This window comes from Vidua chalybeata, chromosome 6 (genome assembly GCF_026979565.1).
Source record: "Vidua chalybeata isolate OUT-0048 chromosome 6, bVidCha1 merged haplotype, whole genome shotgun sequence".
In the NCBI taxonomy this organism is placed as follows: domain Eukaryota; kingdom Metazoa; phylum Chordata; class Aves; order Passeriformes; family Viduidae; genus Vidua; species Vidua chalybeata.
This window is the reverse complement of record NC_071535.1, coordinates 57,359,608-57,374,128: the sequence shown is the minus strand read 5'-3', so window position 1 is coordinate 57,374,128 and position 14,521 is coordinate 57,359,608. Positions and strand designations below refer to the sequence as shown.

The following is a 14,521-nucleotide window of genomic DNA, read 5'->3' as shown; positions in this document are numbered from 1 at the left end:
ATCCCATTTTAGAAAGGAGTTCAATTTCTAGCCCTGAGATTCTAAAACTCAAGCTTTCAGCTTCCCAAACAGATCTGACCACTATAAAACATTAAAGGGAGCCAATTTCAGATCAACAACAAAACTGGCTCCACCACCTCCCTGGAGTTTTCCTCACCACCTCCATCACTCACATATGTGAGGTAGGATTTCCTGTGTTTTGCCTGCACACAGCAAACCAGACTCCCCCTCCCAGCCTGTTATGGATTTGCTGTCCCTTTTGTCCAACCCTTCTGCATCTTGGACACAAACTCATTTTAAGAAGCTGCATTTCTTCAGCCACAGTCAGCCTCATTCCCCAGACCCCCTGCTGAGGGGCTAACCATGGTCCACACACACTCCAAGAGATGCCACCACACTGCCTATTCCACACTGCTGGCTCCAGCTTCTTGGAGAAACAGCTGCCTATCACTTCCTAGCCTCCAGCACAGGCCTTGGCTCAAAGCCACCCTCATGTAAGAAGTCTTGCATTTGGAAATGGATTTAACAAACCACCAAGCAGTTCATAAGCGTAACAAGAAGGTGCGACATCTAAACAATCAGCATAGAGTTTCATCGGTTTCCAGGTGGTTTACCCCCATCTGCTCAGTAGTGGGTTTGCATTTTTCAAATGAAAGTTTTCTTGCAACACTGCATATAACATTGTATGCAAGAATTCTACAACATTGACGAAAGCTTGTGTCTATGGTAATAATCTCACTATTTTTGCAGCCATAGCAGGACAATATTGACACTGCTGCTTATTGTCCATCCAGCTGAGCTCATGACTGCATTTAAATTTTTAGGGGCTGCAATAAGTTGCTATTTTTTGGGGCTGCCCTACAGTCCATAGCATTTAACTCCCATGTAAGCCCTTTTCTCACTCAGACTGTAAAGCATCTTGTATTCCTAATCCTGCCTCCAGAACATTGTCCCTTTTCATTACAAATAGTGTTTTACAGAGCACATACTGTATGGAGCACAGAATCATAGAACTAATAAGGCAGGAAAAGACCCCCAAGATTATCAGGTCCAACCTTTTACTGATCATCACCGAGTCAACTAGACCAGAGCACTAAGTGACACATCCAGTCTTTTCTTGAACACTTCCAGGGATGGTGACTCCACCACCTCTCCAAGAAGCCCATTCCATTGTTTAACAACCCCTTCTGTGAAGACATTTTTTCCAGATGTCTAACATCAACCTTTCCTGGTACAGTTTGTGGGCATTTTCTCTCTTGTCCTGTCGCTGGTTGTCTGGGAGAAGAGACTGACATCTACCTGATTACACCCTCCTTTCAGATCACTGTAGAGAGTCTCCCCTGAGCCTCCTTTTCTCCAGGCTAAACACCCCCAGCTCCCTCAGCCACTCCTCACAGGACTCTCCAGACCCTTCCCCAACTCTGTTGCCCCTCAATATCTTTCTTTCAGTGGAGGGCCCAGAACTGGACACAGCACTTGAGGTGTGGCCTTACCAGTACCCAGCACAGGGGACAATCCCTGCCCTGGTCCTGCTGGCCACACCATTGCTGGTCCAGGCCAGGATGCCACTGGCTTTTCTTTTGAAAATATAGCCAAAAGTAATTTATTATGTCTTTAAAATAGTTGAATTATTGAAATAATTGAAATAAAAGTAAAAGTCTTGTTTCCTTCCTTTATAGAGTTGCTCTGTCCACATATCCCTAATAAAAGAACTGATAGATAATTCACTATAACCACTGCCAGTCTTTCCAAAAGAAATGGGAAATTCCTATCAATTTTGTTTCCAGATCAGAGGTGAAGCATCCTTGTAAAGCTCCTCTTATGAGATATACTGATCTTATCTGTTTGCTTTTAGAAAGTTTATTGTAGATAATTAGCTGCATAGATTTGGGAAGATGCACTACACACAGTTGCTTTTACTTCCAGGAATTCAAGAAACATTGTAAGTGCCCTTACAAGTGTTTATAAGAAATTCCCTTCCATCACTATTTTCTTTAGAGGTTCAGAATAAATTTGGGGAAATGAAAGATTTTAAATTCATTCTAACTTGTTCCACAGCGTAGGAAGTATTTAAACAACCTCGACATAAATCCCACTGATTTTATTTCAAACAGAATTTTTGGAACTAAATTCAAGTTGCCAAAACAAGAGCAGCACCTTGGATATTATCCTTTCTTGTGCAATAGTGAACTTAAGTCTTCCTTGAAAACTCCTAAGGAAACATACGGATAATTTCACACAGAAGTGTCACAAACCAAAGGCCTACAGAGGAAAGTAAAAATAAACAATATCCTCGTCTCTTCACTCATCCCATTAGAATAGCAACAGAATATAAACTCAGCAAGAGAGTAATTGGTCATCCTGATAGCAAAAGTCAGCAAAGAATTCCAACTTCACAGTATTAAGGTAACAAAAGAAAATCACAAAACTCTCATTCTAATTTGCTACAAAGGCAAAGTAAAACTTGTCATGTAAAATTACACAAGGATGTGCAATTTCTGCCTTTTTTTTAGGAGTATGCACAATAGAATCTCATTATGCGAGTCCAAAACTGCTTGGCAGCCATTTGAGGGCAATGTGCTCGCATTTGTGGTGAGGGGGGGAGGAAGAGGAGCACCAAAACACAACACAGGAAGTTACATGAAGGATCTCTAGTGCTGTGTGCTTGATTTTAATCAGTCAGGGTAACATTGATGTCACAAAGTCACAGCTAAAACCATTACTTACTGCTCTGTAGATGTAGTACCTGCCTGAAAGCACTAGGAACCTGTGCCTTTTGCAGTCTGCCAGGTGTAACTCAGCTTATTCCCATATAATTTCATGTATCTCAACTCCTTTCAGTAACTAGATGATCCAATGTGTGACTTTGAACTCCTTTTTACCAAGAACACTCCAAACACTCACTGCAAGAAGCACTGCCAGCAGGAATGCTAAATGTGCTGTTGTTTACAGTGGTGGTCACCACTGTACCTTGGGAGTCAAGAGTAAACGTCTCCCATTGTTAAGGTTTGGTCATTCCTCATCATTCTTCCCTGTATAGCTTTTGAGCTACATTTTCTGCAGGAGATACAAAAGTTTAAGGCAGGGGCACTTCCCACATTGTCACTTCTGGGACTGCCAACTGTGAGTTTTTTTGTTGTTTAAAGCCCAGCCATTCTTCAGTTTGGGTCAGCATTCAGAAAAGATAGTGTTGTCATTAGCAGTTGTCCTGTGCTAATTCTGTGCCCCAAGTCTTCCACATCATTCAAAACTCACTACACAAGAACTTTCTCATCTCCATGCCACCATCTTCCAACACACTAAAATGCCACATTACCTCCACAGATGTTCATGCCTACATTTCTTTGACAACTCATATTACTTAGCTGCATGTTTAATAGCAATTTTTATTTTTGAAATAAAATAGAAAAACAATAAAAGCTTTGCTGATGTCACCTAACTGAAAAACAAAGATTTTCAGCATTTTGAAACTAGGACTATTGCAGAGTTTTTTAAAATGTTTCATTTTTTTTAAATACCATTTTAGTTGGGGAGTATATTTTCTGAAATTATATTATTCCTACATGGCAAACATCCCCATTCATCAAAGACAAAAACTACTTATCAGTGATCAACATACCCTGCTTGCTTAACTGGACCTTCCTCCAACTGTGACACCCAGGAGACACTTTACCAGTGGCTGAAAGATCCGGCTGCTGCTGCTCCAGGAACACCGCAGAGCACGTAAATCCTGCCCAAGTTCTGACCACAACACAAACACTCACCATACCCTGCTTCTGCTGGTGCTGATAACAGAGCAGTCCCCCCTCAGCTCCCTGCAGCCCTTTCCAACCTCCACAGAATTCCACACCAGCTGGAATTGCATCCTGCAAGGACAAGCACACAGCAACACTCCCAGCTGCCTGTGGCTCAGGAGGCCATTTGCCTGTTACAATTAATTTGTTTGCAGAGCTGCCAGCAATCTAAACTGACATTTCACTAACCCCACTGCTTGTGTTTAAGGGATAGCTCAGCATCTGAGAGGAGCTAAAATTTTAGCTGAACAGCTAATTCAAATATAGTTGATTAAATGGCGGGGAAAGTGCTTTTAAGAGGCCAAAAATCTCTTTAGGAGTTGTTCTAGTTTGAAATCCATAGGGGTAGGCAAACATTTGTGTTACTCTAACAATACCTAAAATAGTCACTTTTCTAGGAGTGAAAAGAGAATTTTAAAAAACAGATGTTACCCTTTCCAACAGCCTTATTTAATATGTAAAATCACAAATATTTTGTCTGAATAGATATTGTAGCTAACAGTTTGTCAAAAAAAAAGGTGGAAACTAGACAAAGATGTAAGAACACTGCTTCCCAGACTGAAGACAGTAGTGAAACACTTGCTTTAAGGCAATTAACAAATTATTAGTGCATCCCAGGGGTTTCAGTAAATATCTGAAGTTCTTTAATGTGACATAAGAGTCAGTAAACTCCCTAAAGTAGCACTGTGATTGGTATTTTACAGTAGACATTTGTTCCACAGGTTGGAATTCTGCAATTTTGTTACAAATATGCTCTTGAACATCATTGCAGAATTGGATAAGCTAAAGGAAAATGCTGTATCCTACCCAATTCAACAGTTTACCATTTTAGCCAATAAAATTTCAGTTAATATAAGCAACTAGATTGAAAAAAGGAACTGGAATTAATTCAAGTAATGATGACAGGCTAGGATATATTAAAACAAGAAAAAATTTCCTCAGTAAAACCCACTGATTTGGAGAAGCCTCTGCTTTCTATAAATCTGTCCACACATTCAATACAACAACTTTGGAAAAAAAGGCTTTAAAACATGAGAGTGATACTCACTTGTAAATTCTTCCTATTGCTATGTACCTCAGCTCTCCTGTAAAGTGGTTGGAAAGAAATAAAATCATACTATTGATTAAGAAATACTATAAAACCATACTTAAAAAAAAACCCCATAAATCAACAATACTCTGCTTCAACAGCACCTATATTGAAATTGCCATGCTGATCAATCTTGCCTTACAGAAGTAACAGACAAAATATTTGTAGAACTGATTTTTTTAAATTATTGCCTATTTTTATTAAAGTTTAGGATCAACCATTCAAAAACCTATTTACTGACTTTGGAGACAGAAATAGTTTTTTTTCTGGTCTTACTCATACAAAATAACTATGTTGCAGCTCTGGGCATGCTCTGCATCCAGCCTCACAAATGGCTATAAATGTGGTTTGGAGACAAACTGAATCTGATTGGAGCTTGTTACAGATGATCCAACAATGTAGAAACAGTACCATGGCCACATTAATTGTATCTAACTTCAAATTTGGCTCTCTGAGGCAGGGACTGACCCAATGACCCCCAGAGCCCCTTTCATTGTAAACTGTGCTGTGAGTCTATGAATGGAAACTGAAAACAAATGGCAACACTTTTTTTTTTTAATGTTTTATTATTCTATTTATAACTCAATAGTGCCCTCTGCTGATGTTTTTCTGCTTGGTTATTTGCATGGAAAAATTGCGAGGGTATGTTATGGGAATGTGTTAACACTTGTCCTGCAAATGAAGGAAGGAAAATTGCAGAATGTTCTTGCTTCATATTCAGTCAGCACAGGGCAGAGAATGTAAGTGATCAACACCCTTACCAGGTCAGTTTGGAAAAACTGTTTGGGTATTTAAAGTCAAAGCAGTCTCTTCACCCTCTGCCATTAAAATTTAGGATAGTTAACAGCAGCCTTCAGAGCTACAGAACAATCCTACCCAGAACACACAAAAACCTCCAAAAATAACTATCAGCCTTCCTTGATACGACAACAGCACATGCATGAAGGTAACTTGAAAGAGAAGATAAAAAATTACATGAATATCGGAATTAGCAACCATTCATCTTCACCTGCCTGAGCTGTAGTTTTACATATACAAAACTGTGCAAATGTTAGACAAAAAAAACTTATTATAACCTCTAGTAAAGAAAGGATTTTAGTGTAAATTATTGTCTTTACCCTTGGCTAAGTCTACTTAGGAAGGCAACATCAAAACTGGTTTTAAGACAATTTAAATGGATGTATGTTCAAAACAAACATTACAACACACAACAGCTTCTCCAAACACTTGTCAGGATTATGACTGGCTGTTTTAGAAGTTTCTCAGTTGTGTGAGAATTAAATTTTATTAAAACTGCTATAAAGGTTTGCAAAAGAAAGTCAAAGTTCTCCCTTCAAAATGTTCAGTCTACTTAAATTTAATTTCTAGGCAAAATTATTCTTTTTTTTTCAATTTTACACTAATTTCCAAGTTTTTAAGTGCTTGCTCTTATTTTAAATATATAATTTCTAAACTTTTTTTTTTTTTTGCATTCCTACAGTCTCAATGGCCAGTAAGAGTTCCTACTAAACCAGCTGTATTCCCTAGTTAATCAGGAATAATAGCCTATCAGTAATAACCATGACTGAACCATTCTGAGGGCAAGTTACACAAGTATTTTCATAATAGAGGTAAGATAGTAAAAGAAATATTTGCAGAAGTGAGATGGCCATTCACACATACATGAATTCAAAGGATTTTAGGTATACTTCATAGAGTTTAAATGTCTTTCATAAACATCTGTTTACATAGAAGTGATCTGTTTACATGCCCATGGAAAATAAAAATTACACTAAAGAAAGGTAAACCCCCATCTTTTTCTGTGTACTGCTGAATGGGATAGAACAGCAAGGGAAATTCAGGCTAAACTTTCTGAAAAAATCCAACAACAAAGTTAAGCAATGAAACTGATCATCACAAGGGCTGAAAGATTTCCATCACTACGGTTTCAGACAGATTATTATCAGCATTGTGTTCCTTAGGTACAGCTAAATTAAGAAAGAAACCTGTTTTTTTAACATTATATTAGAAAACATAATGACCCTTGGTACTGTTAAAACAATGACTCAATATTAGAAGCACATCTGAGTAAAACCATGAGAATGTGGTTTGTTGCTTGTGTTATATTTGATTAACACACGGAATTAAGCCTAAACCATAATTAGTTATTAACTAGTTAAAGGTGTTTCTCTAATAAGTTTTGTGTTTCCAGCACATTATAAATTACCATACATGCATCCTGAAATTCTAAAATTATCTGCTGAGGTTCAAATGAGAGCCCAGTGAGATAACAAGGAGTCACTTGTGACAGCTACACCTTCCTTCATTTGAATGGTCTGATCTGTATTCATGTAGTCACTTGACTGATATAAATAAACATTTAGTCATACTTGCAGAGGCAACACAGTCCTGACAGTTTCTTTACTGGCTTCTGAATCAACAGAATTCTTGACTGAGTGCCAGCAGTAGCTCTCCTAGTGGTAACGTGCAAGCCAGAAGAAACACAACTCAACTTTCCATTGCAGGCTGAGCTTGCAGCTAGAAATGGTTTTATTTATAAACATATTGCAGCATGTGTGGCAACTCCAGCAGCAAGGACTGCAAGGCACCAACAGTACCTGACTGGTCTGGCAAATGAAAGTAGCTCAGAACTCCAGAACATCCACATGCAACTTACTGAGATAACACTTTAATTCCTTATGCTATTTCATCTTACTAATTTTGAGGACGGTAGATACTGTTCTATTAAGTGCAAACCCCAAAATTTCCAGGCAGTTCACCATACAGCATTTCTAGTGTAGTAGCTTGCTACTGATGTGCCTAGATTCCATCAACAACAAAGGCTGGAAATACTAAATCCAATATCTCCCAGTATAACCACCCTGGCTTACCAGGGAACACCAATTCTAAAAGATGCTGTGAGAAGGAATCCCTGAAAACTTACAACTGTACATCTTTTTCTCTCTAAGTGCAGTTATCTGCTTCTGGGAAGTTGCCTTTCACAGGTACTCAGTTAAATTACTATTAAATTAATACTTCTTGCTGCTCCCACACCACCATTATCCCCTTGCCATGTGACTTTAGAAGTTGAGCAAGAACATCGACGCAGCGCAATACATGGAAAATAGGTCCCAAATGATTTAGTGAACCATTCCTCAGAGTACCTCCTTGCATCTTAAAATAACTTTTGCTTCTAGCTGATAACATTTACTGGTTCTCTTCCAACCCGAGGCCTTAATTCAAGAAGACAGCCAGCCTTCTGCTTGGTCCAGAATAAATGGCTCTACTTGCATGGATCAAGTTCATTGTAAACTTACGTGTTGATAGGAGCTATGAAAACAGGCTTCAAGCATGGCGTCCATCCACATCACTTCTCAATCACCAAACAAAATGTCCCCGGCCTTCCAAGAAGAATGTGCATACAAACACATCAAGTGCTAGGGAGAAGCACAGAACAGACATATCTCAAATTAATTAATAACTAGATACACAACATGCTATTACACTGGAGCTTTAAAGTAATCTGATTGTTTTCATTCCCAATGTAAGATGATAAAGAATAGTTTTGCATTATTAGCAAAATGTGTGTTAAGACATAACATAGAATCATTGGTATAAAAACCAAGTTTGAAAAGGGCACGTTATCTTCCTGGGATGAAATAAATTACAGATAATGTTCCTACTTTACAAGTAGTAATTGGATTCGGTAGAATAATAGTTTCCATCTTGAGTGGGAAAAAAAATAGAATTATTACTTTCCCCTCTCATAAATTTATTGTCCTTTCCCTTGGAGCAAAAGTTATTAGTGTGCCCAAGAAAAACTAATTACTTCTATCTGAAAAGCAAGAGATGTTAATGAAACATTGGGGAGAAGCAAAACTGAACAGATCATTCAAAGATCATCTGGCAGGACAGGACTCTGCCCACAAAAAGTAAGGATGTTGATCCGTTTGAACCTTGTTACTTTGTTTAAACAAAAGTAGAAATTGTTCTGCAAGAGAAAAAAATAAAGGAGACATAGAAGCAAAGTAAATTATCAGAGAAAGGATTTTGGATGTTAGACACATGAAAATCAGTTGTTTTTCTCTATTTAATTCCTACATATAGAAGTCAGTATAGAGTTTATATTATAAATCACATTAATGAAAAGGATGTTAGAACAAGCACTCACCTCCAGGAAACAGAGGAAGATTTGTTGACATATTCCCAGAAGCTTTCTTCATCTTCAGGCTGATTCTCAGGCTTCATCCTTCCTGAGAATTTCAGCACAAGTGTTCCCTGTTATTTTTGGAACTGACTTCTGCACTCAAGTCCTTGCTTCTGTAATGTGTTTTCCCTTCCCTAAGCTTTCTGTTAAAAACTTGGGTTTTAGACAGCATGCACAGAATTCAGAATGCAAAGAATTGTTTTTAAAGCAATATAACACAAAGAGGATACATTTTAAACACAATTAAGTTCCTCCACTACTTTGTAACATTTTCCAAAGTACTATTATACTACCAGAAGACATAGATTTCTATTTTTATTCTGTAGTCTTCAATTTTCAGTACACAAGTAACAGTCTATCAAATAGGGAAAGAATTTTATTCTAAGCATTTTATGATAAACAAGTGTCATTATCAAATGCCAACATTTTAGGGCCAAGTACCTGTCAAAAAAACTCCAAACATTTCATGTATACTAATTTAAACAAAAAGGTTAGAGGATGATGGAGATGCTAGATCTCACTTGTTCTTGGGTTTGTTACTAATATTTCCATTGAAACATTAATATGATTTAATGTGTTAGAAATGTACTGTTCATTTCAAAAGGATGTGGTATCAGAACTCAGAAGTCCTCTTGGAAGTCTTGGCAAGATATAATCAATGCAGGCTCCACCTCAAACTTCTTTCCTTTTCAGTTTTCCTCTGAACAATTGCAAGCTTTTGTAAACTAAATATTTCTAAAAGAGAGAGGATACAGAATCACAAAATTCCTGAAGTTCGTCATAAGTAGATTAATAAAAAATTAATCTCTCTCTAGGTGTAACTCTATTGAAAGTCTGAAAGACACCAATTTTTCCTAGCAAACATTCTATACCAAAAATCAGTGATACCTTCATTCTTTACATTTCAGCACTGCAATGTCATTTGATACTCTACAGCCTTTTGTGTAATCCTCACTTGTCCTGTTAATTGCTGACATGCATTTTAAACCTGTAATGCTGATGCATAATCCCTAAAAACAGCCTTCACCGGGAAGAGAAAGGAGCAGGGGAATAATAGGCCTTTGCCCAGTAACTCTTTGTTTATCATTCAAATAAAATTCATCATTGAACAACTCAGTGTTTATCAACCACATCTTCCTAGGAAAAAGTAACGTATTGGAAAACACTAAGCCAAAGCCAAAAAGGTGAACCCAATAGGAAAATGCAAAGCGATAAGCAGGGAAAATCTCGAACTCCAGAGGGTGAATCCAAATTCTCTGTAACCACAACAGAGAGAATAGGAATCATCCCTGTGCTTGCCAGAAGGTGGCAATAATGACACTGTACTTACATGGACAGCTTTAGATTCAGAAAGCTGGGGAGGATTTAAGCATTAAAAAAATTAACTTTGGAGAATTGCACTTGTACTGCTAACTTCGTGTGGCACTCTTCATTTCCTACTAGCCCCACAGGGGACAGAGCAAAAGTGTCCTGCATCCTACAGCTGCCTCTCTCGAGTTTTGTAAGAGAAACTCTATGAAGTACAGCAAAGCCAAGACTGGACTGCTGATTCATTTTTTTAAACCACACTTTTATACCTAAATGCACCACAGAGGTGGTGGATGGCTATTTGTGCAAAGCCTAACAAAAACTGAACTAACAATTCCGTAGATTTAGGTGACCAGCTAACTCAGTAGAACAAAATTATGTTTATCAGATAAATAAGGCAAACACAATCATTTGATGAAGCATGAACAAAAAGCAGCAATTAAAGATACTAATCCTTTTACCCAGCATAAAATACTGCAGCTTTAGCAGCTACAAAAAAATATTTATTGGTCTGCAAAAACATGACACCTTCCAGTGAAACATTAACATAAACCAGTATGGACCATCCATTCTTACAGCTCTGGTTTGTTACACCTCATATAGTTTGGAAGGAAAAAAACACCCATAATATTGCTCAAAATCCATTTAATATGGTCTACTTCAGCATTCCTTACCAGCAGGATAGAAAAACCTAACTCCTTAAAATAACAAGTTTGAACTACACAGCTAAAACAGCAGCCTCTGGAACAAGCAAAAGATTAGACTAATTAAAAAAAAATACACATTAAACATATTTTCAGCACTTTTTAAACCAGTCTGCCCAGCACTTTACTAAACCTGCTTACTACCTTTTCAAGATGTACATACTGTGTCAGGGTAGAAAATCCTAGCTCCTTAAAGTAACAAATTTGAGATACACAGTTAATACAGCAACCTCTGGGACTAGCACAATATTAAACTAATAAAAAAAGAAAATTCTACCCAGCAAACCCATTTTCAGCACCTTTTTAACTTTTAGTAAAGTGCCCAGCACTTTACTAAACTTGCTTACTACCTTTTCAAGATGTATGCATTGTTTCAGGGCCTAAAGAAGATTAATAAATTCTGATGGCCCTGGAGAGCTCCCCCAGGCACATTCTACCACTACCCTACCTAAAGCTTTTATCCTAAAAGTTAACTGTAAAGATATTTTGCTACTAAAATAGCCTGCTCTAACCACCCAGCTGCTGCAGGATACATTGCAGTTGAGACAGCCACAATACACAGAGTATCACCATACATTATCAGAAAGCTTCAGACCATCCAGAGTGTCACCACACCTCATCAGAAGGCTTCAGGTGTCTGCCCACACAGAGCAACATCACCTCAGAAGGCTGCAAGCATCTGCTCATTGTGTCCTTCAGCCCAAACTTTTTTACCCCTCATGTTCATGCACTGCACCTGTGTGCCCCCTGTTCCCTTTGGTGGTTGCTCAGTGCCCCTGGGCACTCCATGGCTCATTGCTGTCAGTGCTGCTCACCTGCTGCTCACAGCTGGACCCACTGGGGATGAGGCTCGGCCCCAGCCCCACTCCCAATTCCCACAAACTGTGTGCCCACACCCAGCTGTTGCTAACTGGGCCTCCTTTATTTAAGGACATGTACCTGAAGCACAAATGGTATTTGCTTGCAAAGAGAGGTAGTTAGGTAGGTAGAGGTCTTTTTTTAATACTGTTATTAAAGTAGCTTTGTTAAACTCCATTTTCATACCTGAAAAAGGCTTATAATTCCATATGATAATGAAGTTTCCAGAGGTTTTTTTTTTTTACTGTATATAACATATATCACAAGTGAAAGTTCAATTCACTGTATCTTACTTTTGTTATACAAGTTTTTCTTGTTTAACAAGATCTTCTTAACAATCCAAATTTTAAAGTAGTAAATTCAATTTCCCCAGTAATAAAATCTAATGAAATAAAAACAAAAGACAGCAGGATAAAACAAGCCTTTTTTCTTGAAATGTCCCTAAGCACTTATAAAGTGGAAAAAAAAGCAGCTGTTTTCACTAGAGCAATAGTTTACACATTAAAGAGATGCTACATAGCCAACAGTGACTTATTTTTATGAGTGTATATGGAAAGAAAATGAGTTTTCCTGCTTTAAACAATATAGAAGGCAATAGTATAGTAATAAAATGTTAGACTATTTAAAATGTGTGCAGTAGGTTTGTACCAGGGAGCAAGAATTGTTTTTCCTCTTTAGCTTTGGCTTAATATTCTTAAGGTCTGACCCTATAAAATCTTTCATTAAAACTAATTTTTTGTCCATGAGGAAATCTACTTTTTCTACAGACACTGGTGAACAAATACCTCAGGAACAGGCTGCCTTTTCAATCGAAATAGCTTCAGCATTGACTAAAATATCTAAAAAGTAATTTATTTCTGAAAAAATCGCTAAAGAAGGCTTAGGAACTTTATTAATTAGCATCTGGCTCTGCATAACATTGTTTCTGGCATGTTTTTAGTGCAAAAAATACACACTCCCCCCCATAAATTTCAGCATCACTCTGCTTTCCTGCCACATTTCTCTAAAATAGGTATTTATGGAAGAAATCTACTCAAAGAGTAGAAGAAATATTTGGTAGAATGCATTGGAGCAGGTAACTAAGTTGAGAATAATTAGTACATAAGGAAAAATCAGTTCACATTCAAAATGTTAAGTAATCAAAAAATGCTACTTACTGTGGCTTCACAAAACAGGTGACACTGGAAGTCATGTAGCCATTACCACTATAATATACAGGATTATAGTAATTCATATTTATTTTTAAAATAAAATTAACTAATTTAATACCTTATAGTTGTGACTATCAATTAATTCAAAGTTTTGTATTCTGTGGACGATTAGCTATAGGAAAAATCAAGTTAGCTCTAGGGTTTAACAGGCTGTGTAAATAACATCAGGGGTTGGGGGTTTTTAAAGTAATTTCTGTAGAAATATGTATGAGGATCTTTTAATCTTGCTACCCTTTTTTCCCCTTGGTACAACTGTAAAAATGACTAAGATGGGTCATAGGTTACTGTGCTTGCTGTGTTTGATCCAAATATGCAATGTATCTGCCATCACAATTAGAAAAACACAATTTAGGAGCCCAGTTGTGGAATTCCTTCTTTACTTTGCACCTCCGTGTGGCCGAGTCCCTCACACAGACCGGATCCCAATGTTATCACAGTCCGTATTTGTCATTAAACACACTCACCTTACTGCAATGTAAGCCCGGCTGAGGCTGAAAAATTGTAAATACGCATCAAAAGTATTACACCAGCTGAGCTAGTCGGATAATATAAACTTAGATTTACACTTTGGTTTCCCACGAAGATGGGGAAAATCCGCCCGTTTTAACGCGTTTATTTGGGAATCGTTTGACGCTTCTGAGACGCCGTGAGGAGAGGCGCCGCCTGAGGGAGCCGTGCCCCAAAGCCCAGGGAGTTTTACCCAGCTAAACCTGCTCGGTTTAGCAGCGGCTGCACGTACGCACAAACACCCAGAGCTGCCTTTCCCTGCTCCACAGGGGTGTTTATCCCCATTCCCAGGGCTAGGTGCGCGACGGGCGTCAGAACGAGCAGGTGCCGCCCTCACACCGCCCCGGGGCGGGCCCGGCCCGCTCCGCCCCATTCCCGAGCACGTCCGGGTCGGGCGCTGCCGTGAGGGGAAGTGCGCGCAGCGGCCCCGGCCCGGCGAGTGGCGGCTCCGGCAGCGCTGTCGCCAAGATGTCGCGGGGCTCCATCGAGATCCCTCTGCGGGACACCGACGAGGCGAGTCGGGCGCGGGGAGGCGGCGGGGCAGGGCGAGGAGGGCGATCCGTGCCGGGGCGCGGGCGGTCGCCGCTGCCGCCCGTGGTTGTGCCCCGGGCTCGGGGCGCGGGTGTCGCTCGCAGTCCCGGTGCCGGGGTCGCAGGTGTGTGCTCGGCCACGCTCGCGGCGCACTTTGGTGTGTCGGGGTCTCTTGGTGTTCCTCAAGCAGCGCACAGACACAGGCAGGGCAAGAGGACCCTCTCTGTAAAATTATTTCATCGTGAAGCTGAAAACTTAATTTAGCTTTTCTTTATTTAAGGTACACTGTCACAAGTGTAGGAAGTTAGAAAGGTTAGAAAGGTTCAGGAGAA

General features: G+C 39.1%; 1 long non-coding RNA gene across 1 annotated transcript in view; it reads right to left on the bottom strand.

Moving 5' to 3' along the window:
• LOC128789951 (uncharacterized) overlaps positions 1-14,166 on the bottom strand; it is a 33,559-nt gene extending 19,393 nt beyond the window's left edge. Inside the window, exons 1-4 of the long non-coding RNA XR_008431587.1 lie at positions 13,616-14,166; positions 9,035-9,116; positions 8,181-8,300; positions 4,843-4,879 (exon numbers count right to left, since the gene is read on the bottom strand). This is a non-coding gene — a long non-coding RNA (uncharacterized LOC128789951). The remainder of the gene's footprint in view (positions 1-4,842; positions 4,880-8,180; positions 8,301-9,034; positions 9,117-13,615) is intronic.
• Positions 14,167-14,521: the final 355 nt, after the last annotated feature.